We start from the raw sequence: 16955 nt of genomic DNA, 5'->3' as shown, positions 1-16955 counted from the left end.
AAGCTCCTTCGAGTCTCAGAAGAGGAAAAAAGGGCCCCGAAATGAAAGTGGGAAAAAGACCTCCCAGAGTCCCACTGTTGATCTCGGTTCCAGTCAGTGACAGAAAAAATGATTAGGAGGTCTAGTAAGCTGAGCCAGAGAGAGGTGTGAAGCCTTCTCTATAGCCGTGATTCAAGGAAGCTGATCAGGGAGGTCGATTTGACAGGAGAGGTGTAAACACTTAACAGAGTCAGAAGGTGGCAATTCGTCCACCGTTGCTGCCGGCAGTGGTGAAGGACGCAAGTGAGAGGCCGGGAAGGAGAGTTGTAGGAAAATAAAACAGCATTAGGGCCATTTCACGTTAGCAGCGACAGAGTAGTCCTTTCTCAGGTGAATGAGGCAAGGAGCAGAGGCATGTAAGACAGGCGAGGCAACTGACATGCAAATGGACGAAACCCCGGGAAGGTGCTACTCAGCCGGCGGGCGCAATCCTACCTTTTTCGAACATGAAAGCGGGGAAAGCCGTAAAGCAGGCTGCGGGAAGCTGCAAAGCAGGCGCGGGGAAGCCGCAAAGTAGGCATGGGGAAGCCGCAAAGTAGGCGTCGCAAACATACCTCTGATCAGGAAGCCGGGGGAGCTACTAGGCCGTGGCCCAAACGTACCGTTGCGGATTCGACTCACGGTAAGAGCAGTGTCACGGGGTGGACGGTAAGAGCAGTGTCACGGGGTGGACGTACGTTATAACAAAATAGCTTGAGCCGAGGAGGTCAACGGAAGGCCCAGACCAGCAATCTCGGTTCACGATAGTAAGCAAAGAATTGCAAACTACCCCGTTAAGCTTAAGCACAAAGCAAAGTTTATTTAAGCATAGGTACACTCTGGGAGGGGGGCGAGAGAAGGCGGGAGGAGGAGGGGGAGGAGGGGAGAGAGAGACAGAGAGAGACAGAGAAGGCTGTTTCTGAGAGCGGGCTGTTTCAGCGAAGTGAAGCAAGGCCAAAGCAAATTTTATCGACCCAGAGGTACACTCTCAGAGGGAGAGAGAGCGGGCTGTTTCTGCGAATGGAAAACAGCATTCCTATACACGCTTAAGGGTGCTTTTAAGGAGCATTTTGCAGGAAGGCGGGGGTGAGTGACAGGGGATCATTATTTGATTGACAGTCGCGAGCTATGTAACAAGTTTACTGCTGCGCATACTCTCACCCTTGAATCGCTAAGAAACGCCCACGGGGTGGGGGTGGGGCGGCAAAACCACATGTAGATTTTTTTATAATTATGGTATAATGAGTTTGGGTTTACTATAGGTTATACGCCTATCTGGTCTGGGCATGCGCAGCCGGGGGACCTCCCCTTGTGTTACTGTGCCCCTCTATTATAAGGATAAACTGCCCACCACACGACCATAGTTTTACCTGTCTGGGTGGTGTCAAGGGAGAGTCCCCAGATGACTGCGTGTGTGACTTGATTTCGTCTTGGTTTTCTCACCACTGTCACCTCCTTGCTGCTAATGTCTAACTACCTAACAAAAGTACTACTTCCACCTAGGTATATCAGGTTATAAATTAAGCAGAGGATAATATTTGTAAGAGACAGCCAGATATAACCAGAACTCATCGATGCTTGTGTTAATACAACATATGGAATAATTGTAGTTATGTGTGTGAATAAATTGGTCCTCAGGTTCTCTACCAGGTTTCATCCATATCCTTTGATGAATCCTCTCTGGCATCTTCAGCATCCATGGCAACAATGAAACACATAAGCCAATATCATACCATGAAGAGCTGGCAAGGTAGGGCATTTGGGGGCATTTAGTACACTTAAAATTCATACCATATCCTTTAAGACATCAGTTAAAATTTTGAGAAATGACTGTTTTGCTCAAGATCGACATATCTACCATTTTGAGCATGCACTTATATATTAGGCACCTTAACTATGTAATTGCAGTTAATCCTAACAGCAATATTATCTCCATTTTATTTATGAGGAAGCTGAGAAGATGTAATTTGCTTGAAGGCACACAGCTAGCAAATAACAGAGCCAGGATTCAAAGCTGAGCCTGTCCGGCTCCAAAACTCAGTCAGATTCACATCCTTATACACTCCCACTCCAACTGTACTAAAGCAAGTGTCCCCCCCATCCCCCCACCAACCTTTTTATTTTTTCTTTGCCATCTTGATACATTCATTTGCAGTGTGTTAAACTGGCTTTTTACGTAGACTTTGTTTGTTAATGGATGTTAATACTTCTATTCTAGAACCAGCTTTCCCTCCAGGGGGCCCAGGAACATTTCAAAGCCACATTGAGCAGTAACAAATATTTTCCTTAACAAATTTCTCACCTAGTCATAAAGTGATTGTGGATGTTGCCAGTGTATATTTGTGTTTACATCCTGACTGTGAGCATTAGGGCAGGAAAACATCAAAGTTTTGTGGGTGACAAAGAATCACCTCTGATCTTCACTTCAAAGACAACCAAACAAACAAAAAAAAGCCCTTCCCATCAACACCTTTGGGATTAATGTCAATTAAGCTTTCTCCTCAACTTGTTTATACAAGTATGCACGTTATAATGAATGAAGCTTTTTAAGAAACCATAAACCTCCTCTAAAATGGCAGTAAAATACCTAAAGCACACACATAATTTTTCCTGATGTATTATAAGAATTTTAGTAAATGGACCCTTTTTATGCCTTAGCCCTGATTCTCTAACCCCAATTTTAAAAAAGTGCCAATAAGGCCCCATCAAAAAGAGGGATGAGTGCTGTTTCTAAGCCCCCAAATCTAAACTGACATTTTCTGTAACGTCTGCAGAACTTTCCTTTCCTTCCTCTGCTGAGCCCACATCTAACTATTCCTCTTCGTCTGAGCACAAACTCAGCTTCACAAAGCCTTTTGTTCTGGATCTGGAACTTGTTCAAAATTCTCAAGTCTCAAGTCAGAATGGCCATCATCAAAAAATCTACAAACAATAAATGCTGAAGAGGGTGTGGAGAAAAGGGAACTCTCCTACACTATTGGTAGGAATGTAAATTGGTATAGCCACTATGGAGAACAGTATGGAGACTCCTTAAAAAACTAAAAATAGAGCTACCATATGATCCAGCAATACCACTCCTGGGCATATATCCAGAGAAAACCATGGTTCAAAAGGATACATGCACCCCAATGTTCATTGCAGCACTGTTTACAATAGCCAACACATGGAAGCAACCTAAATGTCCATTGACAGAGGAATGGATAAAGAAGATGTGGTACATATACACAATGGAATACTACTCAGCCATTAAAAAGAATGAAATAATGCCATTTGCAGCAACATAGGTGGACCTGGAGATTATCATACTAAATGAAGCAAATCAGAGAAAGACAAAGATCATATGATATTGCTAATATGTGGAATCTAAAAAAAAAGTTATACAAGTGAACTTATTTACAAAATAGAAGCAGACTTAGAGAACCAACTTACGGTTACTTATGGTTACCGGGGTGGGGAGGGAATAGTGGGGGGGGGAGGGATAGTTAGGGAGCATGGAACTGACATGTACATACTGCTATTTTTTTTTTGGCGGTACGCGGGCCTCTCACTGTTGTGGCCTCTCCCGTTGCGGAGCACAGGCTCCGGACGCGCAGGCTCAGCGGCCATGGCTTACGGGCCCAGCCGCTCTGCAGCATGTGGGATCTTCCCGGACCGGGGCACGAACCCGTATCCCCTGCATCGGCAGGGGGACTCTCAACCACTGCGCCACCAGGGAAGCCCCACACTGCTATTTTTAAAATAGATAACCAACAAGGACCTACTGTAAAAAAAAAAAAAAATAGAAATTAAAAAAAAAAAAATTCTCAAGCCTACCTCCACCTCCATCTCTTCTGGGACATGGCAACCTGAGGAAGGAGGCCCTGCTCCTGGAACTCTTCTGGGGCTGGTTTTGTGTCTCATTTCTGTCTCCACAGTGCCTGGTGCTACCTCGACCACATCACTTACTGTCTGACCATCATCCATGAACTCTTGGAGAACCAGGACTATGTTTGGATCATCTTTGTATCCCAGGCATGTAGCCCGGTGCTCAACACAGCTGGTGCTCAGTTAGTGCCTGTTGCCCAATTAAGTGCATGAATGGAAGTGAGACCACCCTTCACCCATGAGGCTGAAAATGAGAGTCCCCAGGAGTCTGGGGAAGGAGAAGGAGAACCCCTAGCGGGGGTTAATAATAGCATGGCCAGAAGCACAAAGCAAATATGTTACATGGACTCAGTTGCAGTAAACAGAATTCACATCAGCAACTGCAGCTCAGCTGGCCTCAGAGCCCTGGAGGTAGGGAGAGGCTGCCCCTTCCTGCTCTGCTCCTTCTTCAAACTCATCCAGGAGAGAAGCCCTACCTTCCCTGGGGAAGAGGAAGGAAGGGAGCAGAGACAGACAAGCATGTTATTCTACTAGAAATACCTCCACCTGGAACCTATAGGCATAGGGAATTAAGCACTTCCTACTAACCAGCTGTGTATTTTGAAATAGTTGGTTTTGTTCCTTATGATTCTGACTTAGATTCTGTCTTTCAAAAACAAGTAAATCATAATGTGTGTCTGACCTAATTGCTGAAATAAGGACTGCATTCTCCTACAGTGATGTAGACCAGTAACATTGCCTAGGATGGAAAAGATATTCTCTGACTAGTCAGAGCTCTGCAAAAGCACCACGTTTAAGAATTTTTCTTCCTTCATGTACCATCAATCCCAGGCCTGCGGCATCAGTATTGGGATTGATGGAAAGATCTCACAGTGATCAACAATCATTTTAAAGCAGATTATCACAAACTTCTCAACTGGCTTGACATGTAAACACGTGGACCATATCCTGACACGCCAACTTACTTTTGGCATGTTTTTTCCAGCAAGCTAGCCTCATTCAACATGGCTTTAATAATGTATTTCAGTCTTACTAATCTTACTGAAAATAACAGTTTTGAAAAAACAAATAGACCTCAATTTATAAGGCAACCCTTTCACTTCCTACTGTTTTGATTATCACTTGAAAGATTTATCTTATTCTCCTTTTGTTTAAATTTGGATACTGGAATTTTAAAGAGCAGCTGATAAAGTACATATTCCAGACTTTAAAGTTTTAGCCTAATATTAACTCGTCAGGGAAAAAAAAATCCAGATTTTCATTTTTCATGAAAATATAGCAATAAAAAGGCATCTGCAGTTCCAAAACAGGTCAAGGTCATTTGTGGCTCTCATTAATCCTGCCCCTCCTGTGAAAAAGGCTAAAAGCATTGCCTACATTTTGCAGATGGAAAAAAAGCAGGTTCCATCTTGCTCTGGGTATAATAGCAAAGCCTGTGTGTGGTAGAGCCAGAAATAGAAGCTGGAGGGATTTGTGTTCCTTTTCTGATGTAGAACAGGACTCATCTGAAGCAGTCTCATTAAATTGTGCTACTGAAGAAGCAGGTCTAGCTCTTCACTCCATTTTCTTTAATAGAATTAAATAGTCCATTTTTTGCTGTTCTTTCAATTGGATACATTATGCTAATTAGTTTAACTGGCCAAATATAATTTATATACTACTTTCATAGAGTACATTGGATGCTAAGCATAATGGATGTTGACTAAAAATATATATTCACAACCTAAAAGTTGAGAGTTATGTATTATTTGGTGGAACTTTTTAGGACTTCAAGCCCGGGAGGTAGCATCTCAAGTAACCCTGAGAGAACTGCTCCAAGGAGATGAGGTAAGGGCCAGGACATATAGGAGTTTTGCAACAAAGGGCAGGTAGTCTGAATGTCAAAAGATGATTGTAAATTAAAGAAAACCAGATATCTCAAGTTAAGGAATTTAGCGCTTTTCTATGCATAGTAAGATGCAAGAATCTGGGCTCACTGAAATCATTCCTTTGATATGCAGCTCAACTCTCGGGCCAGTATCCAGTGTTTTCACATCGGTGTTTCCTCAGGACTCACCATAGGGAGTGGCTGCAGTCTGATGGCTGCTAGATGGCAGGTATTCTTTTCCTTCTTGAGTTCCCTCGGGGCTCACCAGGTTACCTTCGGCTGCGGCTGCAATCGCTGATGACTGTGACATCCTTTGTTTACTGAAATGGCAGGCAATACTCCATTTCTCATGGATAACATGTAATTATTTTAAAGAGCGCTTTTTTTTTTAAGAAAAAGCAATATTTAAAATCCTGTATAATCAAATACTATAGGACAGCAAGTACCATTGTTCAGGTTCAGCTCGTCAACATGCAACTTCTAATATGGCTATCAACATAATTCTAGATTTTCTCAGAGTTCTAATTGAAATTCCACAATCACTTTTAGGGAAAAGCACGTTCAAAGTTACAGAAATTGAGAATTCCATGCTGCCATCCTGTGCCCACCATTTGGCCATTGCAGCTATGATTTCAGTTTCCTTCCCTAAGGTTATGTTTGTGTACACGTGTTGGGGAGGAACCTGACCCACTGTTTGGATGTGCTCACAATTCCTAATATGTTTACCAGCCACCTAAACTATTAGAGTGGCAGGAGAACAGCTCTCAAAAAATATTAGCAATATGTGGGTCCTCTGGTACAAAATGAGAAATTGTGTACCCGGTAGGTGGCTGAAAGGAGTAAATAAGCTAATCTGTGTAGAGCAGTTTAAGGAGTTCAGAGCATGTAGTAAGTGGGCAATAAAGGTTAGCTCTTACTGTCTTCAACATGCTGGCCTGAACACATGCCAGCCTTGCAAACATCAACTTTTACTGACCTGCATGTATACAACACATTGTTAATGAGCATTAATATATGGGCAATTTTATGGTCTACAAGTTCTGACAGCCACCAGCATCTCCAGATAACCCCGCCCTCCACACCCCAGTCCCCTACCCCCAAGCCCAGTTTATATCATGCCTATCCTGCATCTCTCTCCATCCCCATCCCTTGGCTTTTTGTGCAGAAGTCACAGCAGCCTTCGTACATTCCCATCAATGCACTGAGCTCCTTCCTGGAGCCCACACTCTGCACATGCTCTTCCCTCTACATGGAACTAAACCCCAGGCTCCTCTGCTTTGCCTCATAAACTCATCTTCAATTTTCTGCTTAATCACCCCTTCCTCAACCTCACAGCTGAGTCTCTGACCTCCATCTTAGCTCTTAAGTGGTAATTTCACATTTTAAGAAGGTGATTCTTGTATTAATATGTTTTACCCACTAGACTAAAAGTTCCACATGGGCAAGGTCCATGATTTGTTCTGTTTGTTTTTCTTTTTCTTACTATCTGTGTGCCTCTAGGTCTACCACAGGGCTTGGCATATGGTAGTTCTCAATACACATGAGTTCTATAAATGAATAAACACAGCCCAACAGGAGGCAATTCCTTCCAAGGACTGAGCATTTCTCTCTTTCCACTTTATTTCACAATCACTGTTCCCCTCACCCCTGGCTTTACTCAGCTGTACTGTGAAAACACACATGTTTTGGAAGGTAAAAATAGCTTGGGGAAAATAAAAGGTAATTTAATTTAGAAGGGAGAGGGAGGAAAAGAGACATCAATGAAATAAACAGTTATAAATGGGGCAGTGAATCAGCATAAGCAAAGGGCAGTGTGAATAGTGGTTACACCCATTTCTTGAGCCAGACTGAAGAGCAAAAGAGAAATTTGAAGAGGCAGGAGATAAAAAATAAATAGCCTGGGAGGGCTGAGGAAGCCAATAGGACTGGAGCCCAGACCAGAGCAGTGGGATTGGTGCTGCTCTGGGAGAAGGGTTCCCCCCAGCTGAGAGAACACTGGGAAGGATAAAGCAGGCTGCAGGCCTATTCAGGGCTGAGAGAGGAGACCTGGGAATCTGAAGGGTTTGAAGACCACTATCCCATCCCCATGACAGTTAGCCTCCTTCCCGAGCAGCCTCTCACTAGTGACTGCCACCAGGACTGTGGACCATGTGTCCCGCAGCCCAGGGCCATTGTCCTTGTCCATCTTGGTCCCCTCTGCAATATGGATCCAAATAGGACCCTACTCGGGATCTCTGGTAAAGAGCCTTCCATCATATTCAGTTATTTCTACAGTGAAATATATTTTCCAAAGCAGCACAGTAACGCTAGTCATGATAAGTTTTGCTTCTTTGTTTCTTAGTGCCGTAAGGGGCATTTGTTCACAGCAAAGACTACTGTCTCTATCTTTAGTTTTCCAAGTTGTAATAAAATACTTAGGTTTTTCTCCTTATCACTTATTAACCCTACGACATTTTATTTTTACAACTTGATTCTGTTTTTGTTCTCCACTAGAATATCAAAGGCCTTTGTTTCGCCTTTTTAAAGACTAGAAGGGTGCATGGCACATAGTAGGCACTCAAACTGTGGCATAGGAACGAGCAGCTCAGCATTCTAGGGGGTTGTGTGACCGGGAGCCCTGGACCAGGCGCTAACCTGAGGAGAGGATACAGGAGAAGGCCTCGCTGGGAGAGTTCTTGTGGAAGGAACGTTGGCCTGGGAGAACCAGATGCACGAGGGCTAAGGCCTGGGGAAGCGCCAGATAGATGCGGTTTCCGCGCGCGGACTCCCTGAGGCCCCAAAAAGCACGCTCGGCTCACAGTCAGCTAGCTCTCCCGCCGCAGCCAAAGTCGAAAGGCCGGGGGCCCCGCCCCTCTCGGCCAGAAACTTCCCTGGGATTGGTTGCCTACCCCACGGCCCTCCTCCCGTCCTGCCCCCTCCCCAACCGTCCCGGGGGTTGGCTGCCCGCCCCGCAGCCCTCCTCCAGGTCCCGCCCCACCTGCTGGGTCTCTGCGGGTCTCTTTGTCCCACGGAGTTGGGCGGTGAGTGTTACCCTGGTATGCGGTCTCTTGGCCTCTTGCGGCGGGGAGGATTCCCGGCCGGTCCGCGGGCCCGGGTGGGGCTGGGCTCGCCTCGCGTCCCCTCGAGCTTTGCCCACCCGGAGCTCCGCTGCTCCCGGCGGTCAGAACGCAGGAGTAGAGCAGCCCTCGGCGGTCCAGGGAGGGGTGGGAGGGAGGGGACGGCAGTGCCCGTCCCGGGGCCGCACGAAGCACACACACTGCGCCCAGCCTCCCGGAGGCTTCCCGGCCTGCTGGCCCGCGTGTGGTAACAAGTTTAAGCTTTGCTTCCCCAGGGCGCAGCCGCGGCTACTTTGCAGCGGGTTCGGGCCAGGCCCAGCCTGCGGCGGCAACAGCGGGTCTCGGACCGACTGTGAGCCTGGGGAGTTTGTCTCCAGCGACTGCGGGTGCAGCGGCCTGAGTTCTAAGCGCAGGTATGTGCCTGTCTTTGAGTGAAATGAAATGACGCGGGCTCGAGCACGTGGTCAGTGACCACCGGAGGATTCCCAAGCACGTGTCTCCGGCTCACCTTTAACAAAGGAAACGGACGTTCACAAGCAGAACAGCTGCTTCTAGTGGGTTTTCAGACTCGGTTAAAGAAACTGCTGAGGTCCACGGACATTGACGAGAGAGGAATGCAGGAAATTGTAGAGAACCCTGTGAAAAACCAAATCACCCTTTCCTGTGCCCTTTTAAGGTTGACGCAGTGCCTTAAGAGGCTAACACAGAAGGGTAAAGAAAGTCTCCGTAAAACCCAGAGAAGAGATTGTAGAACTCCTCTTTGGATCCTGTCTGGAGTCACAGCTGAACCAGAAGAAAATTTCCTTTCATTGTGAGCACCTTTGTGATATTTTTACACAGCTCCGAGCAGAAGCGGTGGATTCAAACTTAACCTTAGCATTGATAGTACAAGTGTTGGTATTTGTCATTGAAGGCAGTGACAACCCACTAGAATGATATAAAGACTATAAATTGAGAACATCTAAATGCACCAGCTGACAAAGGTCATAAAACCTCCAGAGTCACACTTCACTGGGTAGAAACAAGAGTTACCTCCTCCTGTCATGAAATATCTCAGGGTATGCAAAAACTCACCCCAAATGCTTTGACTCAATTTTGTCCATCCCTCTCCCAAAGATGAACGATTATGCAAACCTTTGTGGGTAGCTGGCTCTTGCCACCAGTGGATTACCAACTTTGCTGCCCCTGCCAAACCCTTATATGCCTTCCTCCCAGATACACCACAGAATCCTTTACTGAAGCATTGAAATTCACATTGTCCATCTCCTAGCCCTCAGATTACTCAGTTTTGACAAACCTCTCCACCTATATTGCCATGAGAAGAGTGGGATAGATGCAGGTATTCCAGGACAACCTTTTCCCTTTCACATACACCCCATAGAATATTTCTCATGTCAGTTGGACCCTATGGGATCAGACATACCCCTGTGCCTAAGTACATTAACTTGGCTGCCACCCTGATTCACAAGCCAGTAGCCTTACACAAGTTTCCCCTTTTCACCTTTTTGTTCCCATGCTGTATCAGTCCTTCCAAGTCCGTAAAACACAACACCTCTCTACTCAATGACAGACCACCTATGAACAAGCCCGTTAATTACCCCTCCATCATCTTGGACCTCTAATACTCTTAAACCCCTCATGATAAAGAGCCATTCCACATGGTTACCTTACAACCATTGAGATGATTTCTAAACCACAAGAAGACCTCTTGGACGTGTCCTTTAGCAAGCCAGACATGCTCTTCTATGTGATGGTTCTTGTAAACAAAATTTTCAGGGAAGCTGGCTATCCCAGAGCAAACATTTGCTGCATGCTGCCCACGAGAAAATCAGCCCAAGCTACAAAACCCATAGCTCTTCCTAGGGCTGATACATTGGCAAAAGGGAAGGCTACAAACATTTATACCGACTAGATAAGCCTTTAGGGTCTGTCAGGCTGTTAGCACACTTTGGCAGTTCCACAGATTCTTGACCTCTGCAGGTACTGGTACTTATTATTTCCCAGTGTACCACCTATAAATCTTACCAAGTTTCTGGAGGGAACCAGTGTAGCTCAGGAAGTCCTCCAAGACCCACACTGTCCTTTATGGCACTCCAGGTGGACTTTTAGACTTACCTCCAGCCCTAGGCTCTTTTCACTGTTTAGTTATTGTCTGCATGTTTAGTGGATGGTCTGTGCTAGCCAACTAGACATACTGATGCCACAACAGATGTAACAAACTAGTACCTTGGATTATTCCTTGTTTTGGCATTTCTTTATGAATTGAATCTGACGAAGGAACTTTTTTTTTAATTTTTCATACAATTTTTAAAGGTTACAGTCCATTTACAGTTGTTGCAAAATGTTGGCTGTATTCCCCGCGTTGTGCAGTGCATCCTTGCAGCCTACAAACCCAATAGTTTGTACCCTCCAGTCCTCCATCCCTATATTGCCTCCCCCCGCCTCCACTGGTAACCATTAGTTTGTCCAAGGAACTCATTTTACAGCAGAAACAAATCACTTGCTCACAAAGACTCTGAGAGGATATTTGTTAACATTTCATAGTCCCTACCATCCCTTATCCTCAGGGGAAGGAAGACCTTAAAATGTAGACATAAAAAAGAATGCCGAGGGGAAAAAAAAATCTATCTAGAAACTAGACCTATATGGCTAGAAGCATTATCCCTGGCCCTTATACAGATCCAGGATACTTCAAATGGATCCCTTTTGAAATAGTTTTTAGTCACCCCAGTGCCAGCTGGCATCTCTAAACCTTCCATTCCTGGATTGGGCAAGCAACATGGGGACTTGAGTGAACTATTCAGTACTCTGACTAGTTATGTACAAGAACGTCTATACTTGGTGCATCTCATCAACAGGTGGAAAAAAAGCATGGTCCTCACTGACAGGCCTTGCCATCCCTTTCTTCCAGGAGATGAGTATACATCAACATTTTTAGAAGAAAACATACATTGTCACCTTGCTGGGAGAGGCCTTAGGAAGTACTGCTAACCGTCTACCCTGTCATCAGAATAAAAGTCCTCCTGCATTCGCATGCGATACCAAGCTAGATCCATGTCATCACCCCCCCGCCCCGGACAATTAGAAGGCCATCCCTATGCGTGACCTCAAATTGAGGATTTCAAGAGCTTACTCAGGCTCCAGAAGCAGACGACACCACAAAGTAGACAGCTTTACCCAAGATCTCTGATCAAGAATTTTGTTTCCGTTTATCTTCCCTTGCAACCTCTGCCTGACCTGCAAAATTTTCTGACACAGAAATTTAAACAAAACTCTTCCTCTTTCAGTTACAGAAGGACTGACTGGAGGTTGCTTGTCTAAACCTATCCTCCCTCTGTTCCCCCACTGCGGGCTCCCTTTCGGACTATGTCTTGCTTCAGCGAATTCTTACTGCTTTTTCAACAGTTTTAGCATGGCCACAGCACCCACTCACACCAATCTTTCAGACCCTGGCCATCTTAACTAATAAGTCTAATTGCTGGTTATGTCAGCGTCTAAATAACGCACCAGAACCTGAACTAGGTTTTGTCCCTGCCAGTGCAAGCACCTGGTGGACCCATTCTGGACAGCGGATGTATGGAAGGCACTCTGCTTCCTCCTGTGGCAGAGTGACTTGGCATTGGGGAACCCCCATGGAGGCTTGAGGTCTGTCCTTCACTCAGGTGAGGGTATTGGAGGGAAAATTTTCTCTTTGCATTGAAAATAAAAACGGCACTGGACCTTTCCTAGGTAACATACCAAAACAATACTGTAATCAAACACTGGTTTGATTCCACAGATGACACCTTCAAATCCTCCAGAGACGTTATAAATGAGTTCCAGACTGATTATTATAATGATACAAATGTTTGCATAGTCACTGGACAGTATTCCTGGCCTGCAGGCCACAAAAATAGGACCTGGAACAGCTCAGCCGTTCCCCTGGTTGGTCTGCCTGATACCCCAGGCCTCAAATGGGTCGACCAAAATTCTGGAATGACCTTGCTCGGTAGCTGCTAGAACCAGAACCAGAAGGTCTCCTCTTACCCGATATTTCGTAGCCTGTTTTGCTCTTACAGCCTGACAGAGGCACATGGGAAATGGAGATATACAGATGCCAACATAACTAATGACAAAGGCCACCATGGACACCAGACTCCAACCTGGTGGGTCACAGGTTCCACTCTGACCTTGTTTGTGAACACCTCTGGTCTGTTTATTTTATGTGGCAATAAGGTATATCAAGGGTTCCCACCTAAATGGTCAGGGCGTTGTGGACTCAGCTACCTGGTACCTTCCCTCACTAGTTATCCCACTTTAAATGCTAGCCGGATTATAAACCTGGGCTCCTTCAGGCATGAAGTAGCACCACGTAGACGCATCCAACCAGACATTGTAGGCAAGCCACTCATGTATCGCAATACTGATTCAGTAAGGACCCTTTTTCCAAGCTTGAAAACTTCTGATCTAGAAGAAGCAATTCTGAACGTTTCCAAAGTCATGGAACAAGGATTCACTGGCACCCCGCAGACCTTGAAAGCACATCCGTCAGGGGTTAGCAGTTTCGCCTCTGTGCTCTGAAATCGCCGTCTCCTGGCTACACAGGCTGCCCAACAGGGAACACTGTGCCATCATTGGCAGACAGTGCTGCTTGTATGTAAATAAATCGAAAGAAGTACAGGACAGTTTGAACCGTATAAAGGAACGGGTTGACATCCTACATAAAATGAGTGAAGCACCGTTGATTAATTGGACTGACCTCGAGAATAAGAGACTGGTTCAGTGAAAGATGGGGCTGTGTGTTGGGATTTGCTCTTTTATGCGTATTCATCCTTGTTATCTTGTGTTTTTGTTCGCAGATCTCTTACCTCCCGACTTCTAATCCATGTCTCCCCACAGCAATCGCCCCAGCTCCTTGCTTGTGAAACTTCATGATAGGTTATAACAGGGAAATGAAGGGACTAACCTCACCAAAATGGCATAATGACTATTGAAACTGAGGCCATCTGAACAAACAGCAGCTGCTGGAAAAAGAAAAACACCAAAAAAAAAATTTTCTCTGAACTTCCCTTTGATAAGTAAAGCAGGTCTTTCTAAGTATTCAGCTGCTGTAAGCCCTGTCTTGCATCAGGACCTGCCAAGGAACTGTGTAAATACATCCTGGGAGAACCTTCCATACTTTCCCACTGAGGCCTTAATACCTTTCCCCACCCCGCCCCCATCCTATTAAGCTGGTATATAAATCCTTACTCCCTACAGCATGCTTTTGCCTACATGTATAATAATCTTGGCTCCTATTAATCCGTCTGTTAATTCACAGGCCCCCAAGTACTTCACCGTAAGTTGGTAAAGAAAAAGTTTTCGTCCCAGTAACACTTTTTAGACTTTTCTGGATACACCAGAGAATGTGTTCAAATACAAGGGAATTTGGAAACCTTGATTTTGTTGGAAGGTGAAAGAATCCACTGTACATGTACACAGGCTCTGTGGAAATCCTTTTAAATTTGTCTCAGTGTGTTTAATAACTGACTGAAAACTTTCTCTTTATTTCCCTTAGGGAGAAAGCTGTAGACCATTTAATCTGGGATGATCTGCTGTACTCTCCTGATTTCCCGTGAGCATTTAATCTATGGTCTAAAGGGTCGTTTGTCTGGTATGAGTTGTAGCTGTCTTATGATTATGGACAGCAGCAGCGAGGGGGGCTGTAGGAACCAAGTGGAGGTAGCATTTATCGTATTGTACGTGTCACTCCGTTGCTCCTGTCCTTACATTATTCTGTTTAATTCTCACACAGCGTTCTTGCCGTTTTACAGATGAATAAATTGGAAGGGTAGATAACTTGCTAAAGATTATACCATTACTGGGACTTCCTGGTGGTCCAGTGATTAAGACTCCGCACTCCCAATACAGGGGGCATGGGTTCAATCCCTGGTTGGGGAACTAAGACTATACCATTACTGAAAATAAGAGCAAGCTGCAGAACTGGTATCTAGTGTGCAACCTTTCATAGAGCAGAGGAAAGAAGAAAAACTACACAGTCATTCCTTGGAGATATTGCGGGTTTGGTTCCAGACCACTGCAATAAAGGGAGTCGCACAAATATTTTGGTCTCCCTGTGCAAATAAAAGTTACGTTTCCACTATACTGTAGTTTATTAAGTATGCAGTAGCCACATGTCTAAAAAACAATGCACATCCCTTTATTAAAACTAGTTTCTTGCTAGAAAATGCTAACCATCACCTGAGCCTTCATCAAGTCAATCTTTTTTGCAATAGTGATTTCACAGATCACCGTAAGAAATATAATAATAATAATGAAAACGTCTGAAATATTGCGAGAGTTGCCAAAATGTGACACAGATGCGAAGTGAGCAAATGCTGTTGGAAAAACAGAACCAACAGACTTGCTCCACACAGGGTTGCCACAAACCGTCAGTTTGTAAAATATGCAGTATCTTCAAAGTGCAATAAAGTGAAGCAATAAAACGAGGTATGCCTGTATGTATACGTCCATATACTTAGCTTTGCAAAAAGACAACTGAAAGTTGAACATAAACGAACTAATGAACGTTATAGCAAATTGACAACTTCACATAGAGAAAATTATTTCAAAAGTTATTTCAAGCTGTGCCAAAAAATGAACAGGATTCTGGGTACATCCTTAGAGGTGGGTTTATTGTTCATAGTGATATTGGTATCAAAAGAAGATAAAATATGAAAACTGTTCCCGTGATACAGGGCATAGTAAGAGGGGGGCCTCCTGAGCAGAACTCCTCTATTGTTCCTTTCCTGTGTGTGTCAGCAAACAGTAGTTAAACTCTTGCACTGAAGCTAGAGAAACCATTAAAAGATGAGCGTTCCGCTTTCAGTATTGGGTATTTTGTGGTACCTGGATAGATGAGGGTCATGGGATGCTGAATTAGAGTGGCAGGAGTGTTCTAAGCAATTGGGGGAAGTGATCGGAAAAGAAATCTAGATTCTTGACACAATGTCAATTTTCTTCTGTAAAATGGAGAAAAACGGTAAAGGGTTGATAGGCCACCACTGCTTTCTCCGTGGCCTTTTTGACAAAAACTGATATAAAGTTTATTGTTAACGAATTTCCTTTCAGGAGAAGATTGATAGCTACTGACCCTTGGGATTCAGTGCTCAAGGGTCATTTTTAAAGAGGTTTGAGACACACTAGATTATAAACTTATTTGTATACCTGTTGTCTGTTCCCTGGTAGAATGTAAGCTTCACGAGGACAAGCATATTTGTTGAATCACAATGAAGAGGGTTGTGGTGAGGATTAAGTAATGCATGTAAAGCTGACCTTGGGCATTGCTTAACTAAACGTAAGATAGAGCTCACTTACAGCCAATATGAGTAGCAGGTTTGAACTTTGGCACTCGTTGTTGTCAGATGTAAATTTCCGAAAACTTATGAATAAAGGTGATTATATGCCATTTTGGAGTTCTGATCATGGCTTGCTTTGTTTCCCTTTTCAAGTATTCGGGTATTAGAAACCTTATGCATATATGCAAATCTACTTATTCAGCCGTGGTTTCACACCATTGAGTTCTAACAAAGTTAGGAGGAAAAGTGAAATGAGAGTGTAGTAATTGGAATGTTAGAAAAAGTCTCTTGGAAGGATAAGGTCTTACTCTGTCAACTGGCATGAGTGATTTTGAGGTGTGTTTAGCCACACAATATTGCGTTAAAGGATATGCACCTTTTCTGCTTCCTTATGTAAAGTTCGTAGGGCAAGAAAAGTTATAGAAAATAGTTTCAAAATTATTAATGGACACATTTTTGATACTTCGATCTTAAGTTATTTTGTAGGACGGATACTCTCTTTCCATCATTTTGTAACAGATGGAGCACAAGATTAGTTGGCAAAAGAGTTTATTCGCCGACTGAAAAGCCTCAAGATGTTTTAACAATTCATTGAATTATTTATCAACATTTACCAAGACTCAATGAAAGATGCCAGATAGCAGGGGCCATTGTAATCAATTCTGTTAGAATTAAGAGTAATCCTTTGAATGATATTTGTTACAATGATAAATGATTTGAACACCTTAATCTACAAATAGAATTAAGATGGGAGACAGCTTCAAGAAGCACTTGAATTGTGTTCCACCAGACTACCAAATAGGGAAGACTTATTAAGGCAAAAACTGCAAGGTT

At 44.2% G+C, this 16955-nt stretch overlaps 1 long non-coding RNA gene and 1 other non-coding gene across 2 annotated transcripts; both read left to right on the top strand.

The window, feature by feature from the left end:
• The first annotated feature begins 508 nt into the window (after positions 1-508).
• LOC116754062 lies at positions 509-15272 on the top strand. The gene is made up of 4 exons (XR_004349935.1): positions 509-661; positions 1657-1768; positions 5648-5709; positions 14342-15272. It is a non-coding gene; the product is annotated as an uncharacterized LOC116754062 (long non-coding RNA).
• Positions 9469-9590, top strand: LOC116754839. Its single transcript, XR_004350176.1, has one exon. It is a non-coding gene; the product is annotated as a small nucleolar RNA SNORA26 (small nucleolar RNA).
• Positions 15273-16955: the final 1683 nt, after the last annotated feature.

This window comes from Phocoena sinus, chromosome 5 (genome assembly GCF_008692025.1).
Source record: "Phocoena sinus isolate mPhoSin1 chromosome 5, mPhoSin1.pri, whole genome shotgun sequence".
NCBI classification, from domain to species: Eukaryota; Metazoa; Chordata; class Mammalia; order Artiodactyla; family Phocoenidae; genus Phocoena; species Phocoena sinus.
Note: the sequence above shows the minus strand (reverse complement) of the source record. Positions and strands in the feature narration are given on the sequence as shown.